At 48.1% G+C, this 23,314-nt stretch overlaps 1 protein-coding gene across 1 annotated transcript in view; it reads right to left on the reverse strand.

The window, feature by feature from the left end:
- Positions 1 to 23,314, reverse strand: part of LOC146805186 (uncharacterized) — a 927,200-nt gene that overhangs the window by 522,944 nt on the left and 380,942 nt on the right. The window lies entirely within an intron of this gene.

The raw sequence follows: 23,314 nt of genomic DNA on the forward strand, positions 1-23,314 counted from the left end.
ATATTATGTTTGCTTGTGCTATTTAGTATAATGACATTTTCTGTAGGTTATGTATTATTGTCTTTTAAAGTGTCATTTGCACCCACTATGCAACCCATACCTCCTCCTACTGACTCTTCGCACTCTTTTCACCCTCTGCCTGAACATGAACAAGCTAGACGTTCTGAGTTCGTAAACAATTCGTTTATTCAGCTTTTGCACCAACACCAACTAGTTATGAACACAACAAATTGCTGGGTGTGTGGTCTGATGCCACATACCATTGAAAAGGGTATTCCGTATCTGGTGCTGCCGTTTAGCTACAATGGGTCATCATGGGCGTTCCAGACCATGTTCCTCTATGCTCTCGAAACTTATTCCCCGCGACTACCGCGTTCTATTAGACCCAACTCCAACAATAAAGCATTAATGAGAGGAGTTGCAGACATGAGTAGAGATATCGAGGCATATTCATCCATTCCCAAGGATGAATTGAGACCTTATATTGGTTGGAACGCGACGGGGTATAGCATTAGTCTGAACGAAAAACAGAGTAGAAGTTCATCCCCGATTTGGGTCGTACCCCACATGGGTCGGTTTTGCTTGCAAGGCAATGGTCAGAATCCAAGAGCTCAACTAGGGAAAAGTGACTGTACTGAAACGTACGCTTTCCCATCACAGTTTTCCCCTGCAATTCTGGCTGCCAAGGGTACATACTTTGTAATGATCGAGCATATACGTGGTTGCCCCCTGATTTCTCGGGCACGTGTTATGTTGCAAACTTGTTACCGCCGACATTTACTGCTGCCTCTGATTATCACAAGACCAGAGTTGTAAGAGGCGTTGTTAGTCAGGAAGATACTGCCGGTCAGGAAGCAGGAGACTTCTTCTTGGGTTTCTTGCCGTTTTGGGGACCAATGGTCAATAGTAGGAACCTGAGACAACTGATCCGTGTAGTTGAATCGACTGTTAATGTAACGGCCGGTGCCCTTGGTAACTTGACAGCTGAGCTCCAAGCGGATCGCCTCATGACGTTGCAGAACCGTATGGTTCTAGATGTTATACTTGCAGACCGTGGTGGGGTATGTAAGGTTATCCAATCAAGTTGTTGTATTTTCATACCAGATAACGCACCAACAGTTTATCAGGCCATCTCCAAATTACATAAAATTTCCAAATCTATTCACGTGGATAAAGGAGATTGGTCGATGATGGGGTGGTTCTGGGAAATGATATCAGCTTGGGGATGGAAGATCCTAATAGTCACTGGGATGATCTTAGCTATTCTTTTCCTGTTCTGTCTATGTATACAGTGTGCTCCTGTAATGTGTAGCCTCTGTGTTACATCATGTGTAAGGAAACCTGTATCAAAAGACGAGCTAAGCAATAGAATGATGCTACAGCAACATCTCCATGGCTTTATGAATACAGACTTGGACTCAGACTAAAATAAGATTAGATAGTTGTTGCCTATGTAAGGGCAAAAGGAGGGTCTGTGGTACTGTAAATTTTGGAACCATGTCGGAGGCATGGCCCTACCATAACGATTTTGGTATCAGCGAACCGCAAATGACAAAAGCGGTATGTACGAGTGTTTTCGCTATGTTTCACCGATGAATTCACCGTGTATGCGATACTATATATTGAACCTTCGGGTTCCATTTTAGAACAGTAGCCATTTTGTGGTTGCCCTCACATAGGCCGCGCACGAAGGCCATGCAGAGGCCTGAAGGACACGTACACCTTTTGTGACTTCTTCGTGACCTGTGCAAGCTGACTCCACTGCCCGGGGTCAATCCTGTCCGGCCGGTTCCTGTCACTGCGGCCAAATGAGATTAGCATCAGGGCTCGACACATCATAAAGTCTTTTCATCCTACGCATTCCCTGACCAATCTCTTTCACATCTGACTCTGTTTCCTACTTTATAGCTTGTTTTACGAGGAGGAGGTACTCACTTTTATTGGGGTCTGCCGATATCTGATGAGGGTTCTGAAACTTGCTGGGTAAATAATTATGGGCCGGATGAACTGAAATGTGGGAATGTCATCATGACTCTGCTTTTCCTTTGTTGTAAAAATATGCGAATGACCACTTGTAAAGTAAGGGCGGTGTTGCCCGAAGCATAATATTCTGTATAAAAGAGAAGATTGGTTTTTGGTTCAGGGGCAGTCTCCTGAGAACATACACTGTGCTGTACTTCTCGGACACCTGTGATTGGTCTGCAGCCAATAAATTCGATCTTTGAATTCACCTGGAAGACTCTGTGTTTCTGTTGTCTGAAACAGGAAGAACTCGAAGTCTTCGGGTGTGCACCCTGGCACCGCTGGGTTGGTTCCGAAAAACCCAGTACTTCCCTCTGGAGAATATTTGTTTTGACAATAGCTATTCTGCCTAGCCAGGAGAAGAGTTGAAGTTTACACCTTGCCAAGTCTCTTTTAAGCTCTTTAAGCAAAGCAGAATAATTTGAGTGAACGACTTTAGCAATGGAAGAGCACAACTTAACCCCAAGTAAGTGCTCAGCTTTATATCAAATGGGATTGGCAGGGTCACTCCAAGTTGCTGTAGTAGTGGGTGCAGCAACAGTGCCTTTGTTTTCCCCAGGTTCATTTTAAACCTAATTTGCTATACGTCTGAAGTGGGACAGCTCAGTAAGTAAAGGAATGCTTATATGCATCTGTTTGCCTCTCTCAAATGGCAGCCCTGTGTTCCTTCATCCAAAGTCAACACACTGCCTATGATAGGTGCAGCTGGTGAAGGGTCTTTCACCTTTTGCAATGCTTCTAACAACTAATCTATTTGGGCCTGGACGAACCTTCTTAGCCTCCCTGTTTTTACTGACTTTACCCCAAATTTCGTTTTTGCCTGTATCCTTACTTAGAAATGTAGGAATTTCTCTGGTCTTTACATTTCACTTTGGAGCCAGTCTGTTAAAGGTTTCTCTCTCTTTCTGGCCTAGAGGCATGCTACTCTAGTCCATTGTTAGCTAGCCACTTGTAAGCCAACACTGCAAGCTTCTGTGAATCCCCATAACTTAAATCAGGTATAGTGCCAGTGGGGAGAACACTCCTCCTTCAGTCACTCTATAATCATTGACTGGTTAAGGTCATGAAAATCTTTGGCCTCCATATCTCTCAAACACTCATTCCAATAGCGCAATGCGCCATCAATCTCTAAAAGAAGCTCTCTCACTTTCTTTGGATCTCTGAAGGAACTGAGCTAGCTTCGCCCAAACGATCTGATCAGAGCTTGCTTCATTTATTCATAGTTCATTCACTCAACTTCAATGATTTTTTTCTCGCACTGACTAGCGCTCCTCCTGTGGACAAGTGATTAATGAAAAGTGCTGCCTTATTCACATCATTCGAAACCTACGCTCTACAAGAGATCTTAAAACTCAAAAACCACTCCAAAATATACTAACTTTCCACATACATGGATATAGACGCTGTTGAAAGCTTTGCAGGTACACCTGTAGTGTTGGATATGGAATCACTTTTGCCAGATGTAGCTGTCTCTGCTTCCATCCTGAGTTTTTTCTTCTCTAAAAAAATTTCCTCTACAATTCTCTTTCTCTTTTTCTAGCCTATATATTTAATGTTCCTGCCTTTTCTTTTCTATTTCCCTATCCTCTTTCTCTCTCCCTTTTTCTTCTTCCACCTGTCTATCTCGCTTCATCTTGTTCCCGGTGAGCTAATCTCAACATCTGAATTTGAACTCCACAACATTCTTCTCTTCCTCAGGTGTAGGTTCTGGAGTGCCAACTGCAAGTTCAAGGTATCAGTCAGACCTAAATCATCCAAAGGAATAACTCTTAGAGTTAATGGCAGTGGTCCACTAAGAATTGGGGTTATGGAGTATGTCTCAGGGAAATACTGGAAGGCAAATTTAGGAAAGCACACGGGGTGTGTATGGGGAATGCCTTTGCCAAGAGAGGCTGAAACCACTGCGCTCCATTCCTGGGTTCCTGTCACAGTACTCACTCCAGAGCCTATCACATTCTCTTCCCTACCACAGGTTTCTGTAACTAGTCTTCAATAAAACTGTCAAGAATTTCCTTATCCTTGTTTCTGAAAGCCCTCATCCCTTTCCCCAAACAAAGACCCCTCAAATGTTCCAAGGACGAGTGTTAAAGTCAACTCCCATCAACCATGTGTCTCCCATTGTACTGTGCAGGTAGTGCTGTGTTCAAGATGAACTTACACTGTTCGGTTCAAGAAAGTTGGATCTGAAACTTGCAGATTTCACTGCTAGCTGACAACTGTCAGACACCTTTCAGGGGCTACAGGGCTTGCAGGGGCTACTGAGCCCCAGAGGTTCTTTTGCCACTAGTGATCATTTGCCACTAGTGTCCTGGGGCCCTTCCTATCATGACTCTGCAAACTGGGCCAAATACAACCCTTTCTGCATTTGACTCTCAGGGTAGTGCTGGTGTAAATTCCAATGTATCTTATAGAGGTAGTGTCAGAGGCAAAAGTCAAGAAATCAAAATCTATTAAGAGTACAATAACTTAATGTCTAGCTGAGTGCTTGTGTTTTTGTAAGAGCAAGTTCTTTATTCACAGAAAAAAACCTAAATACTACAAAACGAAATGAGGTCAGACGATACAGGGCTTTATCCCTAACTGTGATTTTAGTAAGTTCTTCACCCCCGCCTCATGGATCCCTCCCCAACGTGCGACCCTATCTGTGCAGTCTCCTATATTGTAGCAGGGGAACGAATTAGGCACAGATGACATGTTCTCAGATATGGCTCTGACTCAGGGTATCTCCACATGCCAGGTCAGTCAATTTGGCCACAGTCCAGCTATTCTATGCCCGTCAAATAAAACACGCTGTTCAGTGGAAGCAGTGGAAGAAACGGATGTAGGGGCCGTACCTGCGATGAACATCACTGGCATCGACTTCAAGTCTGAGACCCAGATCAAGTGTCCTTCGATTCCTGCACGTGGCCAAGATGCTGTTTTTGCATTTTAAAATCTGCCACTCAAGGAGATTTCTTGAGAGTCTTATGGGGACACTGTCAGGTTTTGTTCTATGGGGACTTTGGTGTTTTGTAGGACTATTCCCTGCCAGACATTGCCTACCTCACAGAGAAGAATCGTACAAGGGAGGCCAATTTAAGACCACCTATTGCCTTGTCACAGACTTGATTCTAACTGTGTTTTGTCTATCCAGCTGACCGTTATTACTAGTCCTTCTAACGTAGTATGCCATCTTCAAAGGTTTCTTTACTGGGTACAATGAACTCTTTGAACTATGATCTATCTAAGTCTGCAGGGCCTCAAGTACTTGTGCTGATGTTTAATCTGGAAGGGGAGGAGGATGAAGCGGGTAGGGCTCACTCTGACATTTTATTGTGTGTTGAAAAGGTTTTATCTTCGATTTTGGCTTTACTGGATAGATCAGTTGCTAATTCTGATCATGTGCTGGATGTGCTGTCCCCAATTTTAATAGGGGTGCAGCACCTCACCTCCTTTGGCCCTTGCCCAAGGAAGGAAGAGAAGGGTATTGAAGTGAAATCTCAGGCCTCCCAAACTAACATGGTGGCCCAAAAAAACAAGCATTGGAAATGCAATAGGTCCTGCCCTCGTTTAAGTTAAAGCAATTCTGTTTGTAATTAGGCGGCTTTCTAGCTATTAGTGTTTTTCAAACTTTCGTAAAAATAACATGCATATGTATGCATATATGTATATGTGTACGTATGCATGCATTTATATTTGTATTTATATAAATATGCAGATGTATATGTATGTTTATATATGTATGTATATATACACATACATATACATAAATGCATATGCATATATATGCATTATATATATATATATATATATATATATATATATATATATATATATATATATATATATATATATACACATATATATATACATCTGGGTGCGCGTAGAGAGAGGTAGAGAGTAGTAGAGAGAGAGGTAGTGAGAGAGGTAGAGAGGTAGAGAGAGGTAGAGAGTAGAGAATAGAGAGTGAGTAGTAGAAAGAGTAGTAGAGAGTGAGTAGTATAGAGTAGTAGAGAGCAGTAAAGGGTGAGTAGTAGAGAGTAGTGGAGAGTGAGTAGAGAGTGAGTAGTAGAGAGTGAGTAGTAGAGAGTGAATAGAGAGTGAGTAGTAGAGAGTGAGTAGTAGAGTGAGAAGTAGAGAGTAGTAGAGAGTGAGTAGTAGAGAGTAGAGAGTAGTAGAGAGTGAATAGTAGAGAGTGAGTAGTAGAGAGTAGTAGAGAGTAGTAAAGTGAGTAGTAGAGAGTAGTATAGAGTATTAGAGAGTAGAGTAGTAGAGAGTGAGTAGTAAAGAGTGAGTAGTAGAGAGTAGTGGAGAGAGAGTAGTAGAGAGTGAGTAGAAGAGAGTAGTAGAGAGTGAGTAGTAGAGAGTAGTAGAGAGTGAGTAGTAGAGAGTGAGTAGTAGAGAGTAGTGGAGAAAGAGTAGTAGAGACTGAGTAGTAGAGAATAGTAGAGAATGAGAAGTAGAGAGATAGTAGATGATAGAGAGTAGTAGAGAGTAGAGAGTAGTAGAGAGTGAGTAGTAGAGAGTAGTAGAAAGTGAGTAGTAGGGAGTAGTAGAAAGAGAGTAGTAGAGAGTGAGTAGTAGAGAGTAGAGAGCAGTAGAGAGTGAGTAGTATAGAGTAGTAGAGAGTGAGGAGTAGAGAGTGAGGAGTAGAGAGTAGTAGAGAGCGAGTAGTAGAGAGAGGTAGAGAGGCAGAGAGGTAGATCGAGACAGGCTTTGAAGATGAAACCAGAGACGGCAATAATCATGCTGTTCTTTTGAGATCTACCAATACATCCAAAATGGCGGACAATACACCACAGCTGACACGGGTTAGGCGGAGGGTCGAACCCTTCACCCTGCATACACACAGCAAAAGCGACCTTTCTTTCTCTTACATGACTACCACGCAGGTTTGGATGGCAGGTCTCAAGAGTCGCCTTGTCCCCCAACCCCACTGTTCATTTAGCACACTTAAATGTGAGGGATTTATTCAAAAACATGAATGCCCTGGGGGCGTCGCCACTCACAGAAACTCTTCACCGCCTGACAGGAGTAATAATTACAGTTAGGGCTGCTCGGGTAGTTCAAATGCTGGTTCCATATGTGACTGGCTCCTGATCAACCTATGAAATATATCACCTCATCTACATGCGCAAGTTCACCTATACCAATAAAGCCATGGCACCTGTGCAGGCTTCATCAACTTGGCACATGCTGGGACGGTAGATGGCAGTCAGGTCTAACCCAAGACAGGACCTCACTTCAAGCACATGCCTCCCCTCAGTAACCTGCAGGAGCACTGATACGCCCATTACCCGGCTGTTATGCTGTGCAGCATGTGTATAGTGCTTACTACCCATGTGGGAGGCTTTACAGCGCTTACCGCACGGGCAGCAAGCTACACCGTAGGGAGTGTGTTTGTTTTGGGCCTGAGTGAGAAGTGTTTTGATGTCGTGTGTGAGGATTACTGAGGTGAGGTTACGGGACGGGGCACCTGACGGTCCCTAGTGTCACCTCCGAAATCACTCTGACCTTCCGCCAGACTTCAGAGGCCTTGCACAGCCTTGCTTTGAGATCAAGAGCCTTAAAGACTTTGAAAAAATGCCTGCCAGTTGTGATGCTAAGACCTTTAGCAATAAGGTCACCCAAGTGATCCAACACTCCAAAAAGAAGTAGTCACCCTTACCTGATAATAAAAAAAAAACAAGCTGAAAGACACGCCGTGCGCGTGCCCATGTGCTATCCGGGCCCAAGCTGATGCAGACGCCATTAGGCGAGACCAAAAAAAAAAACTAACATGGTGGCAAAAAATTTGAGGTCACATATTTGGGGCAATCTAACTGCAATCCAGAAGCCACAAAGGATGCTGACATTGTGCCTTTCTCTTCCTCTCTTAATCACTTGTCTGAAGAGCATTGTCAAGAAGCTCAAAGCGCCAATGTAAGCATTACTGAGAAGCCCTTTCCTATTTTTTCAATCTTTAATAAAGGGGCATCCCCTCCCACTGGTGTTGTTGTCCCCCTAGATGATCATTCTAGTGTTCATTCAAATAGGGCTTCCACAAGTGGTGTTTCTTCTGTGAAAAGGGCCCCCTCTGGATGTAATAGTGTAAAACGCCTGAAGGAAATAAGGAAAGAACCCGGTTCATTATAAATTTAAGTCTAAAAAAATAAAAAATTTAAAACGTTTTACAAGAGTTCCCCCCTTATTCCGTGACCTAAAGCAGGAGTGTCAAAGAATGCCCCCTTAAATCTAGAACCGGAGTCTGATTCTTCAGAAATACTTAGTAGGCATTCTTTCTCTGATATAATAGAAGTACCAATTTTGAATTGCCATCAGCAGGAGAAGGGGTTAACTCCGGATATGGGGGTACCTGTTTATAGTAGAAGGGTCAGCACAAAAGTGGGTTTAGTGAAAGAGGATATCAGGTTGGGATCTGCAGATGTCAACTTGTTGAGCATTGGAAAAGAAGGTCACGAGCCCCCCATGAAGTTGAGAGGCTCCCCAAAAGATCTTCATGAGTCTCCCCCTGTGGGGTATTGTCTCCATGCACTGTTCCTAAGTTTGACAGAATCCTAAATGGGGCGGCTTCTCAATTTTTTCCATCAGCACAGCCAGCCCTTTCGGGGGCTGGCCCAAAACATAACATAATAATAATTCTAGTGGAGGACCAGAGTTTGACAACATCTCTAATTCCTTGAATTTTATTTCTTTGTTTGATAATGAATTGGGCCCACTGAATAGATGGTTCATTCTACCTCTCTTAACTAGAAATTGTGGCCCAGCGTCTTTTAACAAGCAGAGATATTGATTATATGTATCTGGGTATCCTTGCCCCCCTTCAGAGTTCTAGGGTCACGTTTAGCTTGAGAATTGTTGCAATGCTGATCCTAGGCAATGGAGATCACTTCTGGAAAAAAAGCATTGATGTATTTCCATTTGAGATGATTACAGCTCCTAAGCTTGCTAGCCTTTGTTTGGGCCCTCAGGAGTCTACTCAAGATCCACACAGTAGAAGGGGGACTGCAAATTTGAAGGACATCACAATCTCTATTGGTAGAGACACAGGGAGCACAGTGATAAACATTGTGGGATATCAGGACCCATGGGCCAGGGAATCTGGGAACGGTGAAGAGTTAGCACATTGGAGTTGGGCAGCAGGCATCGTGAATGCTTCAAAAAGGATTACTAAACTTCTAATGTTGAGAGGTAGCCCCTTGGGTAAAATTCTTTCTTCTAATATGGCTGGCCTGGGACAGTCTAATTCTAAATTGAATGTTATAATAAGCGCTTTAGTCCATTGATACTGAGCTGCAGGGAACTTGGATTTTTTCAGATTTTAAATAGGAGAATTACTTTGAGTTTTCCTGTGCGGCAAAATTATCTCAGTAAAAGGCCACGCTAGTGTTGGTATAGCTTTTCTACTCAATAGTGGCATAAATTTGAATCCTAAGGTGTTTCTTCATTCCTCAAAACTCTGCATCTGCATAAAGTTAGCCTTGTTCAATGCAATAGGAGGACCGTATTCATCCTTCCTGTTAGTAAATGTTTATATCCCTCCTGGGAAGTCTCACAATATCTTAGTTGACTCTATGCTCTCTTTTATCCAAAATATCAGTGCTTCAGAAGACAGCTCGTTGATTGTTATTGTGGGGGATTTAAATACCAAAATCTCGAACTGTGCCTCTATGACTTTTGGAAATTTGAGTTGGATGATATATGGAGCATCCCTGAAGTCATCCGATCAGATCAGATAGACGGAGTTTACGTTTCCTGGAATGCCTGAGATCTAACTAATTAATTGCTCTGAATAGCAGGTTTCTAGAGGACTCCAGAGACTCCTTTACTTTTTATTCCTCTTGAGGGCAATCATTAATTGATTATTTGGTGGTATCTTACCAAATGTTTGGTGTTTGTACCCAATTTGAGGTATTGAGGAGAGATTTGAGCGATCACAGCATCCTCTCTGGGGTTATTGACTTAGAGTTTAAGGCGCTCAACTACTGGAACTCCAGAAAAAGACACTGCAGTCTATGACAAAATAAATGGCTGCACTTTTTGGTCAAGTAATAATATACTGAACTGGGCCTCTCATATTAAAACAGCAACTTTAGGCCCCCTTGTTACCACATCAGATAACCCTATCCCTGTGGTTTGAATAGCAGTTGTCTCTTTTTCGAACCTTTGGGAGCAAAAATAGAAGTACTAATCTTAAGTCCCCTGTGACTATCTCTTGGGTGGTAAAAAAGGTAAACCGTGATATTAACTCCCCAGTGAGAAAACAATTTAAGTTGCTGTCATTAATGAGGCAAAGGGAAATTAACCTGTTGAAGTGTGCAAGAACTAGATTGAAGATGGCTAAACAAAGAAAGGAGAATGGTCAGAAATTAATTAAGTTGAGAAGCTGCTTCATCTTGTGATTCATGTAAATATTGGTCTTTAATAGCCCAATATTGTGATTCCAAAATAAGGGTGTGGCCATTCATATATCCGATGAAGAGTGGACTCAATATATTTCGCATATACACTTTCAATTCTAGCTGTAGCACTCAGATGGAGTTTAACATTGAGACAGCTTCTTTGGATTTATATGGTCCTCCCTCTTGTGAGAAGATGAGAGGGTTTCATTAGGTCAGAAGGTCCTCTGGGGCAATGGCCAGTACAAACTCCGATATTCCTGACTAAACATGAAGTTACTGTGTGGGCTGTTTGAAGATTGTTACCTTACTGGGGTTATACCGTACTCCAGGAAGGGAAGTGTTGTTGTTCATTTATATAAAAAGGGTCCCAAAACCTCTCCTGCCAGTTTTAGGCAGATGTCATTACTGGATGTTATTGGGAAATTGTTCGCCAAGAGGATACTTCTTCAGCTTCAGCATTGGGCTTGTAGTAATAATATTGTTCCAGTTGAGCAGGCCAGCTTTCGCAAGAACTGTGGAACTTCAGATAATGTTACAGCCCTTCAAACGTCAATAGAAAACTACCTTGTTGGTAAAGGCATGAAGTGCCTGAGTGGTGATCTCCCAGGTTGGGTACAGTGATAGTTTCCGACACGTCTTCTGTTCTTTGACAGTCTCTCCTCTGCAAATGTATGATGGAGGTTGCAGCATACCAGTTCCAGGGACCAATGCACAGCATCTCGGGCATTTGCAACCTCTCAGACTGTGTGATTCCATTAGGAGTAGCATGTTTACCTGCGCCAGCGATGAGTCTTCCTCTTATGTTAGCTGCTACACAGCACCATCTTGCAGTGGATGGCATAGACACAGGCATACTTCGAGTTGATAGTGTCTTTGGCGGCAGTTCTCGGCCAGAACTGAGTGAAGAGATCAAGAGAATTTCTCACACTAAGGGTCGCCAATGCTTTCGCTCTCTAACACAGTCTGCTTTCTCTGAGTGTTCCTCCTGCTGAGAACATGCTGGGTTTCTCCTCCTGGATAAGCTTTACTCCAACAGGGCAAGGCACACTCCTTTTCCTTCTAAGAAGGATGGCTTCTAGGCACTAGACATCACCTGAGCTCTGTCACCAGAAAGTGAACACTTCAAGTTCTGTCTACTTCCCTCTGGGAGACTGGCCGTCACCCAGACACCAGCCCTGGTTGTGCAGCAGCTTTTTGAGTCCCCATAAAGAGCAATCCTTGTGGGTTTATTTGGATCCCACTTTTGTACACATTTTCTAGACAAGGGGTTTGGATCCACTGTCGCAAACTTGAAAAATATTTTGGGGTGATTTGGTCCAAATCTAGATCAATGAAGGGAACTCAGGACCCACCCTAGACCTCCCATCTTTCTATCTTGCTATCCAATAAATGTCTGTATTTATTCCTGGCAAAAGACCCCTGCTAAAAAAATAGAGTCGTAATAAGGAGGTCACTTAACTTTTATTTCTGGTCAGTAAATTTGATGAAATGGTCAAAACCTTTGACCGTATTTAGAAAAGAAAATGGCTACTATTGTCCCTAATGAGTTACGAAGGTCCCTTTCCTCCAGCCGTGTTAAATATATAAATGTAAGCACCGTAAGGAATGAGGGTCCCAGGGGCATAGCTTCCATTGGTGCAGAAGATGCAGTGGCACCAGGGCTCAGAGGGCTAACAGACCCTTTGAACCCCGTATATTTCCTTGAAATAGGGCCCATGACACACTGGCTATGGCACAGGAGGGTCCATAAAATTAGAATGGCGATTGTGGGATTTCAGGGGTCCATAAAATTAAAATGGCGATTGTGGGATTTCATTCCCTAAAACCATTTTCCAATGGCGTTAGGGACTATTTATATTTTATTTCATAGCTTAGTTATGGTTTAATACAACAACATAAACCTGTTTATGTACAAGTCAATGCATTAATAAATATACATACATAATAAATACATTTCATCCACCATCTCTTGCTATTTAGCGCCGGTTTGCGTGATGATAATTCATGAAACTCTACCAGAAGTATTTACATATTGAGTAAACAGTGAAATAAAAAACGCATCAGGCCTGTGAAGGGATTCTGTGATGAGTGTCTGTCTAGTCACGCAGCACATTTCACAGAGCGACTGACGTCAATACCATTGTTACATAGGAAGCAGCAGCCGTTGTAACGTAGCGACAACCGGGATGCCCCTCAATCCTATCACGCTTCAAACAGCTAGATTTACAGTTGAAGAACACTGAGTAGGGTTGAAAGTACGCCGGATTATCCACCAAAGAGCCGCAGTGACGTGTTCATCGGCGTTATCACAAGATCTGTTAAGGTAACCGCAACTATGAGGCTTTTGTGAGGCAATCTAAGCCACTTGCGCAAAAATAGCATAATGGGGAACTCGGGTTGCCATCTTTGCTGTAAAAATATATGTGCCACAGGCGCACAACACCCATTGGGCTCACCGGGCTTCAGCCCCCCCCCCCCTCATGTGTGTCAGCCCGGGCTGAAACAGCCTCGGGGGCTGGCGTCAGTCTAATTGCAGCCGGACCCGAGTACTTCACAGGTCCTTAAAAGACCATTCACTCGTTAATGAGGCTTTTGTTGTGTTTTCACCCCTTCTTACAGCCACTCTGCCTATGGCTGGAAGACTTAGCCCCCCCAAAATCTTTTTCAGCCCCCCCCCCCCCCCCCCCCCGAAATATGGCTCTAGTTGCCCGCCTGATGTACCATACTACCATAAATATATGTGGACCTCACAGGCTCACAGGACTCAGCAGGGACGAAAGAGATGTAATGTGCTCAATGGGGGCAAGGGGTGGCAGGAAGGATGTGCTGGGGCCGTATCATGAAGGGTGTTTCTGGCAGAGTGCAGAGCCGAGTGCCCGTTTTATGCGCTTGCAGGGCGTAAAGTGAATTAATATTTTTATCCGATTTTTCTGAGGTAGTGTTTTACTTTCAGAAATCATAGTTCTGAAACGGCAATTTTTTTTTCTATTTCTGAGCTGTGCGGTCTGAAAATAAAGCACTAATGGCCAGATGTATCAACGCTTTTGGTGATTGCAAACGGGCCGCTTCGCAGAATCGGCCCGTTTCCGAACGCAAAAATGTGTTTTGCAATGTATGAAAGATTTTGAATTTGCAATATGGGTAATCTCAATTATTTGGTTGGGGGTCATTTGCAAATTCCTAGAAAAATTCATTTTTAAGCATTTTTCTAAGTGCCATGTGGCGTACTATGTGCACCACATGTGCACACATGCATATCTTAGGGGTACAACATGGTGTCCTTTTGGCACCCTTGAAATTGCATGCGCAATTTGCGAGTACCTATAGGGTACTCGCAAATTGTGCATGCAATTCCCATTCATTCCTACGTGCCTCTAGGCCGATAGAAATGAATGGGAAGCCATTCCTTATTTGCGACTCGCAAATAAGGAATGCGTAGGAATCACAATTTTATTTGCGAAACCTACATACATTGCATTTTGCAAGTCCATAATAGCAAATCGGTAAAATTTGCTATAAAGGACTCGCAAAATACAATGATTATACATCTGGCCCTAAGGGCCAGATCTTGGACCATTGGCATTAAGTCGCAATTTGCAAGTCGCTAATGCCAATGTACTACATGCGATTCCCAATGGGGTCGCAAATTGCATGCCTCCTCAATATTCATGAGGCACCCACACTTTGCGATCCCGTTTGCAATGGCTGGCCCTCCCAGGTATGGTGGCCTGCTGGGCTCAGCAGACAATGCCTGGAACTGCTTTTAAATAAAGGTGTTTTAAAAAAAGAAAAATGAAACTTTTTGTTTCATTTTTTAAGGTCAGGTAGTTGCCCCTGGGACCACTGCCTGCCCCTAAAATATATTTTCCCCTGCATTCACAAAGGGGAAGGGGTGCTTTACCACCCTCTTGAAGAGGGAAGTAAATTTCGAGTGTTTTGCGACCGCAATTGCGATTGCAAAACATTCTTACATAGGGTAGCGAGTCGCTATTAGGAAGGGACGCCCTTGGAACGCCCCTTCCTAAAAGAGAGTCGCCAATCCTAATAGATTGCAACTCGATAAATAGGGTTTGGACATGGCCCATTGGTATTTTAGCATGCACATGCATAAATGGGGCGTACATCTGGCCCCTACCTCTGAGAAATGCCGGTTCAAATGGATCCACTATATACGCCCTGCAAGAGTGTAAAACTCTAAGGGCCAGATGTACGACCCACCAATTTGCGATTCTCAAATTGCGTTGCATTTGCGACTCGCATTTTGCGACTTACAAATTAGGATGTATAACAATGTTCCAGACAATGTTTGCGATTCCCAATGGGGTCGCATATTGCATGCCTCATGAATATTCATGAGGCTGTCGCAATTTGTGACCCCATTGGGAATGGCTAGCACTCCCAGAGATGGTGGCCTGCTGGGGTCAGTAGACCACCATGTCTGGGACTGCTTTTATATAAAGCAGTCTTTTTTTTTGTTTTAATACAGCCCGTTTTCCTTAAAGGAAAACGGGCTGCATTTAAAAAGAAAAATGCAACTTTTCAGTTTCATTTCTTTGAGGGCAGGCAGCGGTCCCTGGGACCACTGCCTGCTTATAAAAATATTTTCTCACATACTCACAAATGGAAAGGGGTCCTCTCTAGACTCCTTCCTGTTTGCGAGTGGTTTACTACCTACTTGCAGTTGGTGGTAAACTGTAAGCATTTTGCGACCGCAAATGCGGTCGCAAAACAATTGTACATGGCATGGTGACTCGCTTTTAGGAAGGGATGCCCCTTGCTAATAGCGGGAAGTTGTAAATGCTATTTTGCGAGTCAGTGACTCGCAAAATTGCATATGTACATGCCCTTACCCTTTTTTGTGGTTGCAAACAGGAGGATCTCTTGTTTGCGGCCTCAAGAAAGGGTCGTACATCTGGCCCTTAAACTGTGGTGGGCAAGCAATGCTTCATTGTATGGTTTGTCCACAATCCAAAGTGAATAATTGGGTAAACAGCTGTTTTTAAGTTTACCACTGAAAAATGTTAAGCATCACATCTTAAAGACAGCCGAAGATTCAACTTGGTCTCGCCCTACCCCATGTAAAGGTGTCCCCGTACCCAGTCATCAGTAGAACCCTCACATACATCTCTGTCCTGATTTCCATCATACACTATTCTACTGGGATTGGGAAATTTGCTGAACTTTCACAATGCACTTAAAGAACAAGTTACTTAGCTTCGGTAACGATGTATCTGTAAGAAATATTAGTTAGTTAGATTCCTCACCTTAGAATATCCCCAGGCGTCAGGCTGGATCCGGAAGATTTTTTGTAGCAATACCCCTTGCGTCGCTAGGCGTCGTCTGCGGCTCCGCGTCCGTCGTCGGCGTCGTGCGCCGGGATGACATCGTCGGAGTACTTAGACGCCGCCCTCACGCGCTGACGTCAGTTCTTGGACATAGCTTTCCGCGCCAGGGACGCTGAGCCATGCAAGAGACTGACACTGGTGCCAAAAAACTAGGGCCCTGAAGGGAAGATCCTTAATCCTAGATGTCGGTTCGCAGAACGGGGAGGCTGGGTAGGTCGGTGAGGAATCTAACTAACTAATGTTTCTTACAGATACAGTGTTACCGAAGGTAAGTAACTTGTTCATCTGAAAGAAACACGTTAGTTAGATTCCTCACCTTAGAATAGATACCCCAGCAATACCATCCCCGGAGGTGGGTCTGCGAACCAAGATCACACCAGAAAGTCCTGGAGAACAGAACGGCCAAAGTGGCCATCTCTCCGGACTTGACTGTCCAGGCAATAATGTCTGGCGAACGTGTGTAGTGAAGCCCACGTCGCCGCCTGACAGATGTCCTGCAAAGGGACTCCCCTTACCAAAGCAGTAGTTGCGGCTGTGGCCCGGGTGGAATGGGCTCTGAGCCCAACAGGAGGGACCTTCTTCGCCAAAGAATAGCAGAGTTTAATACACAACACGACCCACCGCGAGATGGTCCGCTTGTGTACGGCTTTACCCTTCTTAGCCCCTACGTATCCAACAAAAAGTTGGTCGTCCACCCGGAACTTTTTTGTGCGGTCCAAATAAAAAGACAGCGCACGTTTTGGGTCCAGACGGTGGAGCCTCTCTTCACCTTTTGAAGGATGCGGAGGCGGGAAGAAGGTGGGCAACGTGACCGATTGCCCGATGTGAAAGAAAGTCACGACTTTAGGAAGGAAAGAAGGACGTGTCCGGAGGACAACCTTATCCGGATGAACCGAAAGGAAGGGAGGTTTGATGGACAGAGCCTGGAGCTCACTCACCCACCTAGCGGAGGTGATAGCCACCAGGAAAGCAGTTTTCAGAGTCAGAAGACGAATGGGACAGTTGTGAAGGGGCTCAAAGGGAGCGCACATCAGATAAGTGAGAACGAGGTTCAAGTCCCACTGAGGCATTACGAAAGGGATAGGCGGGTACAAATGAGTAATGCCCTTGAAAAAGCGTGAAACAATAGGGGACTTGAAAAGAGAAGGCTGATCAGGCAGCCGTAAGAAAGCAGAGATTGCAGCAAGATAACCTTTCAAGGTGCCCAGAGCAGAGCCCTGCTGGGCCAAAGAAAGAAGAAAGAAAGAGGAGAACCTCAGAAAGAGGGGAGGAAAGGGGATCCACAGCGTTTGCTGTGCACCATGCCACAAATTTATTCCACCGGCAGGCGTATACCGTCTTTGTGGAGGGACGCCTGGCTGCCAGAATCACATCACAGACTTCAGGAGGCAAGTCAAATGGCATCAACTGCCGCCGCTCAACCTCCACGCATGGAGGTGGAGACTGGACAGGTTCAGGTGGAGGACTGTCCCCTGCTGCTGCGACAGAAGGTCCTCCTGAAGAGGCAGTCGAATCGGGGGATCGATGAACATACTGAGTAGCTCGGGATACCAGTACCTTCGTGCCCAATCCGGAGCCACTAAGATGACTTGGGCCCGGTCGCGCCTGATCTTCTTCAGCACTCTGGGCAGAAGTGGTATGGGCGGAAAGGCGTACAACAGACCGCAACTCCACTCGCGACAAAAAGCGTCTCCGAGCGAGTGCCACCTTGGAAATTCCAACGCGCAGAACTGCTGACATTGCGCGTTCTCTTCGGTGGCGAATAGATCTAACCAAGGCTCTCCCCAGTGTAGAAAGAGACCTTGCGCCACGTCCAAGTTCAGACGCCATTCCTGATCCATCATGCACCGGTGGCTGAGTTCGTCCGCTCTGGCGTTCAGAGAGCACGCCAGATGTTGAACCACCAGAGTGATGCCCTGATGTTCCAGCCATGTCCAGAGGCGCAGAGCCTCCTGACAAAGGGCCCACGACCCCACCCCGCCCTGCTTGTTGCAATACCACATGGCGGTGGTGTTGTCCGTGAACACCTGCACAACACTTCCCCGGACAGAGGGAAGGAAGGCTTTCAGTGTAAGTCGGATCGCTCTCAGCTCCAAAAGATTGATATGGAGCCGAGTCTCCGCTGGAGACCAGAGGCCTCTGATCTCCGCCTCTCCCACATGGCCCCCCATCCCAGGAGGGACGCATCCGTCACTACTACATGCTCCGGTTGGGGTAGGGAGAGGGATCTGCCGCTGACCCAATCGCGATTCGTGAGCCACCACTGCAGCTGTTTCGCAGTGCCCTCCGAGATCAAGACATGGTCGGACAGGTTACCTCGATGCTGGGCCCACTGAAACTTCAGGTCCCACTGCAGAGCCCGCATCCGCCACCTGGCGTGAGGTACCAACAGGATGCAGGAGGCCATCAGCCCCAGAAGCCGCAGCACCAACCTGACCGAAACCCGGGATAGAGGCCGAAAGATGGGAATCACAGCCTGAATATCCCGGACCCGCTGTTCCGGCGGATAGACCCGGAACTGCGCCGAATCGAGAACCGCTCCGATAAAGAGGAGCTTCTGAGAGGGACTCAGGTGCGACTTCGGCACATTGATGTAGAACCCCAGCGAATGCAGGAGGTCGGCCGTAGTCTGGAGGTGGGAGATGACTTACTGGGGCGAGCCCGCCTGCAACGGCCAGTCGTCGAGATAGGGGAAGACTGGAACCCCTGATCTGCGCAGATGAGCTGCGAACACCGCCATCACTTTCGTGAACACCCGAGGGGCACTGGTGAGTCCGAAGGGGAGCACGGTGAACTGAAAGTGCTCCTGACCCACCGTGAACCGCAGGTAACGCCGGTGGGCCGGCAGGACGGGGATGTGGAAATAAGCGTCCTGCAAGTCCAATGCTACCATCCGGTCTCCCGGGTCTAGGGCAGCTAGAACCTGAGCCAACGTTAGCATCTTGAACCGTTCTTTTCGAAGGAAGACGTTCACGCTCCTGAGGTCCAAGATTGGGCGCAGGCCCCCTTTGCCTTCTTGGGAACCAGAAAGTAGTGGGAATAACAACCACGACCTACTTCTGGACCAGGAATGTGCTCGACAGCCCTTTTGGCCAAGAGGGCCGATACTTTCTCCCGTAGAAGATGCAAATGATCCCCCGACATACGGTGGTTTTGGGGTGGTATGGCTGGAGGGGTCGTCTCGAAGGGGAGGGAGAAGCCCATTCGGACAATTTGCAGCACCCACCTGTCCGACGTGATGGTGCGCCAGTGGAGTAGGTGATGGCGAACTCTGCCGCCCACTGGCGTGGAATGGGCCTGAAAGCTCGGACTAGGAGGGCTTTGAGGCGGATGCTGCCGGGGTGGATGTGGACTGACCGGCACGTTGTCCTCCAGTTCCGCCTCGGCGGAAGCCACGCCCGCGACCACGTGCAGGTTGGTTCTGCGGCCAGTGGCTGGGCGGACGTGAGGAGGCGCCCCTTCCTTGGCCACAAAAGGGGCGAAAGGCGGAAGTTGCGGCCGCGGGGCCGAGAGACCCAAGGACTTGGCCGTGGCCCGGGAGTCCTTGAACCGAGCCAGCGCAATGTCCGCCTTCTCACCAAAAAGGCGAGTGCCATCAAAGGGCATGTCCATGAGGGAACTCTGGACATCCCCTGAAAAGGACGTGGATCTCAGCCAGGCGTGACGCCGAAGCGCCACCGTGGTGCTCATCGCCCGACCTAGCGAGTCCGTGGTGTCAAGTCCACACCTGATGGCATGCCGTGCTGCATCTCGCCCATCTGCAAGTGCTTGGGTGAGCCATGTCCGGGCCTCCTCCGGACACAGGGGCAGTACGTCCTCCACCACATCCCACAGAGAGTGGGAATAACGATCCAAAAGGCAAGCGGTATGTAAGGACCGCAGTCCCAAACTCAGGACTGAGAACAGTTTCTTGCCAAACTGTTTGAGGCTCTTGGATTCCCGATCCGGAGGAGCGGACGGGAAGGAGGATTGGGAGGTTGAGGCCTGGATAACCAGGCTCTCGGGGTGGGGTGTTGAGAGAGGAAACTGGGGTCGCCCGGAGCAGGGCGGTGGCGCCAGGCAACGTTCCGGTCCACAGGAGGGACTGTGGAGGGCTTGGACCAAGTGCCCTGTAGAACGTCTACGAGGGCCTCATTTAACTGCAGCAGAGGCTCATTGGAGCTTGCTGTCGGTTGTAGGATCTCGGTGACAGGGCCGGACCGGCCGTAGCGGGCACCGGGCAATCCCCCGGTGCGCCGCACGGGTGGGGGCCGGTTTTGGGCCCCTGGGGGCCGCTTTTGTTACAGGGACGTTTTTTGCAGCATAGCTGCAAAATCGGCCTTGTAACAAAATCGGCCGAGAACCGGCCCTTGCAAAGTGCTCAGCGGCACCCCCCCTCCCCCACCCCCTTGGGGGGAGGGGGGTGCCGGCCGAGCACTTTGCCAGGGCCGGTTGTGGTTCCCAGTCCGGCCCTGCTCGGTGAGGACGTTCGTCCTCACTGCCACAGCAGACAACTCCATCCCAAGGGCTTCGGCCGCCTTGCGCAGCACCACAGAAAAAGCTGCTCCCTCCTCCGAGGACACAGTCAGAGGAGAGATGAAACCAGCGTCTGGGGAGGTATCCAGACCGCTGGCATCCCCCAATTCCTCTGCCCAGTCCTGGGAAAGTTGGGCCTGTGCGGCCAGAGGGTCCTCAGACCCCTCCCAGTCGCCCTCGTCATCTGATTCCCGATAAACCGGAGGAATGATCGGAGCCGGACGGTAGATGAACTGGTCACCCATCGGCGTCGGACGGCGCCGCACCGACGCCGGGTCCGGACCGGGGCTAAACTGGGGAATGACGTCGTCCGGGGACGGCGTCGGTGGTGGAACCGGTGTCGGTGCCGGCATAGGAGGCGTTGTGAGGTCGACCGGCACCGGCAGAGATCCAGGCCTGGATCTCTTGGGGACCTGCGGCGTCGGGGCCTGAGCCGTCGACGGCGCCGGGGCCAGAGCCGCCGGCATGCGAAGTCGCCCAGTCGAACCTGCGGGGCCCGAAGACGCGCCAGCAGGCGTCGACGGCGGAGCCTGGCTCCTCATGGCCATGAGGAAGGCACTGACTTCTGTCGGAGTCGCGTCAGTATGGGGGCGGACGCGACTCCTGTGGCTCCGGCGGAGCCGCGGTGGTGGAACCACTCGGACCCTCAGCCGGATCGCGCGACCGGCGAGGGGAGTCCGAAGAGCGATGTCGTCTCTTGGACTTCTTAGAATGTTTGGAGTGTTTGGACTTACCAGACGACCCAGACGAGCGATGATGATGGCTTCGACTCCACGACCGGTCCTTGGACCTCCTCCTGGACCAGGACCGAAAGTGGCGCGGAGCCGAGTGCCGAAGCTCGAGTAGCTTACGGGACCGCTCCCGCCTAGCCTTCGACGTCAAGGCCTGGCAATCCAGGCACGACTCCGCGTCGTGGTCGGCTCCCAAACAGTACAGGCACCGGCGATGGTGATCTGTCACCGACATCAAGCGATGACAGGCGTCACAGGCCTTAAAACCAGGCATGCTACCGGCACCAGAGTCGAGTTGACAAAGCTTGTACATCTCACTTATGTTTATTCGTTGTTAAAATGTGTTATTTTTTATATGGCGCTTGCCACTATTCATCATCATTTTTCTGAATTGCCTGTGCTTCATACATAGGTTTTTAATTATGACCTTTCAACTGCTAATTGCCATGTGGGCCACTGTTAGAAATGGGATCTCTGGTTGGCTAAGGCTTGCGCCAAAGCCAGGCAGAGCCCAACACTCTAGTCAGGGCAAGGGAGTTACACACCAAAGATAACCCCTGCTCACCCCCTTGGTAGCTTGGCACGAGCAGTCAGGCTTATCCCGGTGGCAATGTGTAAGGCATTTGCGCACGCACACAGCAACAACATCCCAGGCACACTGCAAAAGGAACTCCACACAAGGTTATATAAAAAAATAGCCTTTGTAGTCTCATAACACATTAGAATAGTACTCACATAATAAACATGGCACCACCTGGCACTAGATCATATTTAGGCGTGATATACATTCTGAGCCAACCTCACCAGCATAAACACATTATGCAATAACCTCATAAATCTAAACGCATTAGACAATAACCTCACACATAAACGCATATGCATAAAACAGGGTGCATAAATCATAGTACATGAATCACATTTCCTAGCACCACATAAACCACATTAGGGCCTGGCGCCCTATTACCCTCACAGTCCCCCTGGCCAAGTGGCCTTCTACAAGGGGGCTCAAAGTGCCCTATGTCCACAATGTCAGGGCAGCTGCCAATGTAGCAGAGTCTCAAAGTTCGCCATTGCGCTAGGGCACAGGAGTGCATCTCACTCCTATCTCATCTCTCAATAATACCCCCAAAGAATGAATGGCCTAAACGTTGCAGCTGCCCACTACTTCCTGGGCAGCTGTGAATCAGATAAGGCCTGGCACCACTGTGCCTCTTCTGTCCCTCTCAGGGACTCTCTCACACAAGGTGGCCAAATGGGCATGGGCCCCTCAGGGCCCTACGAACAACTGTGCCCACGTGTCAACTGCCCGCTACTGCGGTGTAGCTGTGACATCACTCCAAAAGGGGGTCCCCGCCACATCTGTGCCCTCTGGACCCCCCTTGGCTCTCAAAGCATGCCACCATTGTTGGGCGGCCCGCTCTCTTGCGGGACTGCCCAGGCACCAACAATGCGCCTCGCTTTGCCCATACAACTCTGGGGCCCACTGGGGCTCTCTTTCACCAAAGGAACATGCCACCCAAACGTTGGAGCGGCCGGCTGCTAGGCGGGGCCGCTCAGACTCGTAGCACTCACCGGGACAGGCGAAGGCAGGGCTATCCTCTCTCCGCTGAGGACCGGTAGCACTTTGCTTGTTTTCTGCTCGCGGGTGGGGCCTCCCTTCCCTCCTGGGAGTCCCGTGCTGCCATCGGCGGCCTCTGCCACCTTTTCCCTTCACATGGGTCCTCTCCTGGGACTCGGGACTGTACCGCGGTGCATGTGGAGGCAAGGTAGGCTCCCGTCCTCCTTTCCTTGCCGGGGTTCCCATCTGCTCACGGGAGACCCAGGCTACAGTGCTCACATCAGTTGGCCGGCCCCCCCCTCACCAGTGGCGTGCGCGGGACTTCCCTCGAAAAACCGGAAGTCCCGCCCGCCATCAGGCACCATGTTGCCTGACTTCCTCCTGGCTGCGGTGGTGATCGTTTTCCCAGCTCAGAGGCGGGGTGGGCACCCGCGAACGCCGAAAACGCGGGGTGGGCATTATTCAACAGCAAAAGCGGCCATGTGGGGTGGCACCCACCACCCAAATAAAATAATAAGCAGGGTGGGCACACGCAACCACGGATCACGGGGAAGTCCCCACGCTAGGGACTCCCTCTCTCTCCCTCAATGCAGCATGGCGCTGCAAAGCCAGTTCGTTCCTTTTCTGGGCAAAATGAGAATCCAGCACAGCGCTCATGAGGCACATAGAGCTTCACAAGAGTCCTTTTCAAAGATAAAGGGGCAATGCAGGGCCCAGGGAGGCAAGCCCTCCTGGCAGCCTCCCCCTGGGCCCCAGCAGCAG

Source organism: Triturus cristatus, chromosome 8, assembly GCF_964204655.1.
Source record: "Triturus cristatus chromosome 8, aTriCri1.1, whole genome shotgun sequence".
Taxonomy (NCBI): Eukaryota; Metazoa; Chordata; class Amphibia; order Caudata; family Salamandridae; genus Triturus; species Triturus cristatus.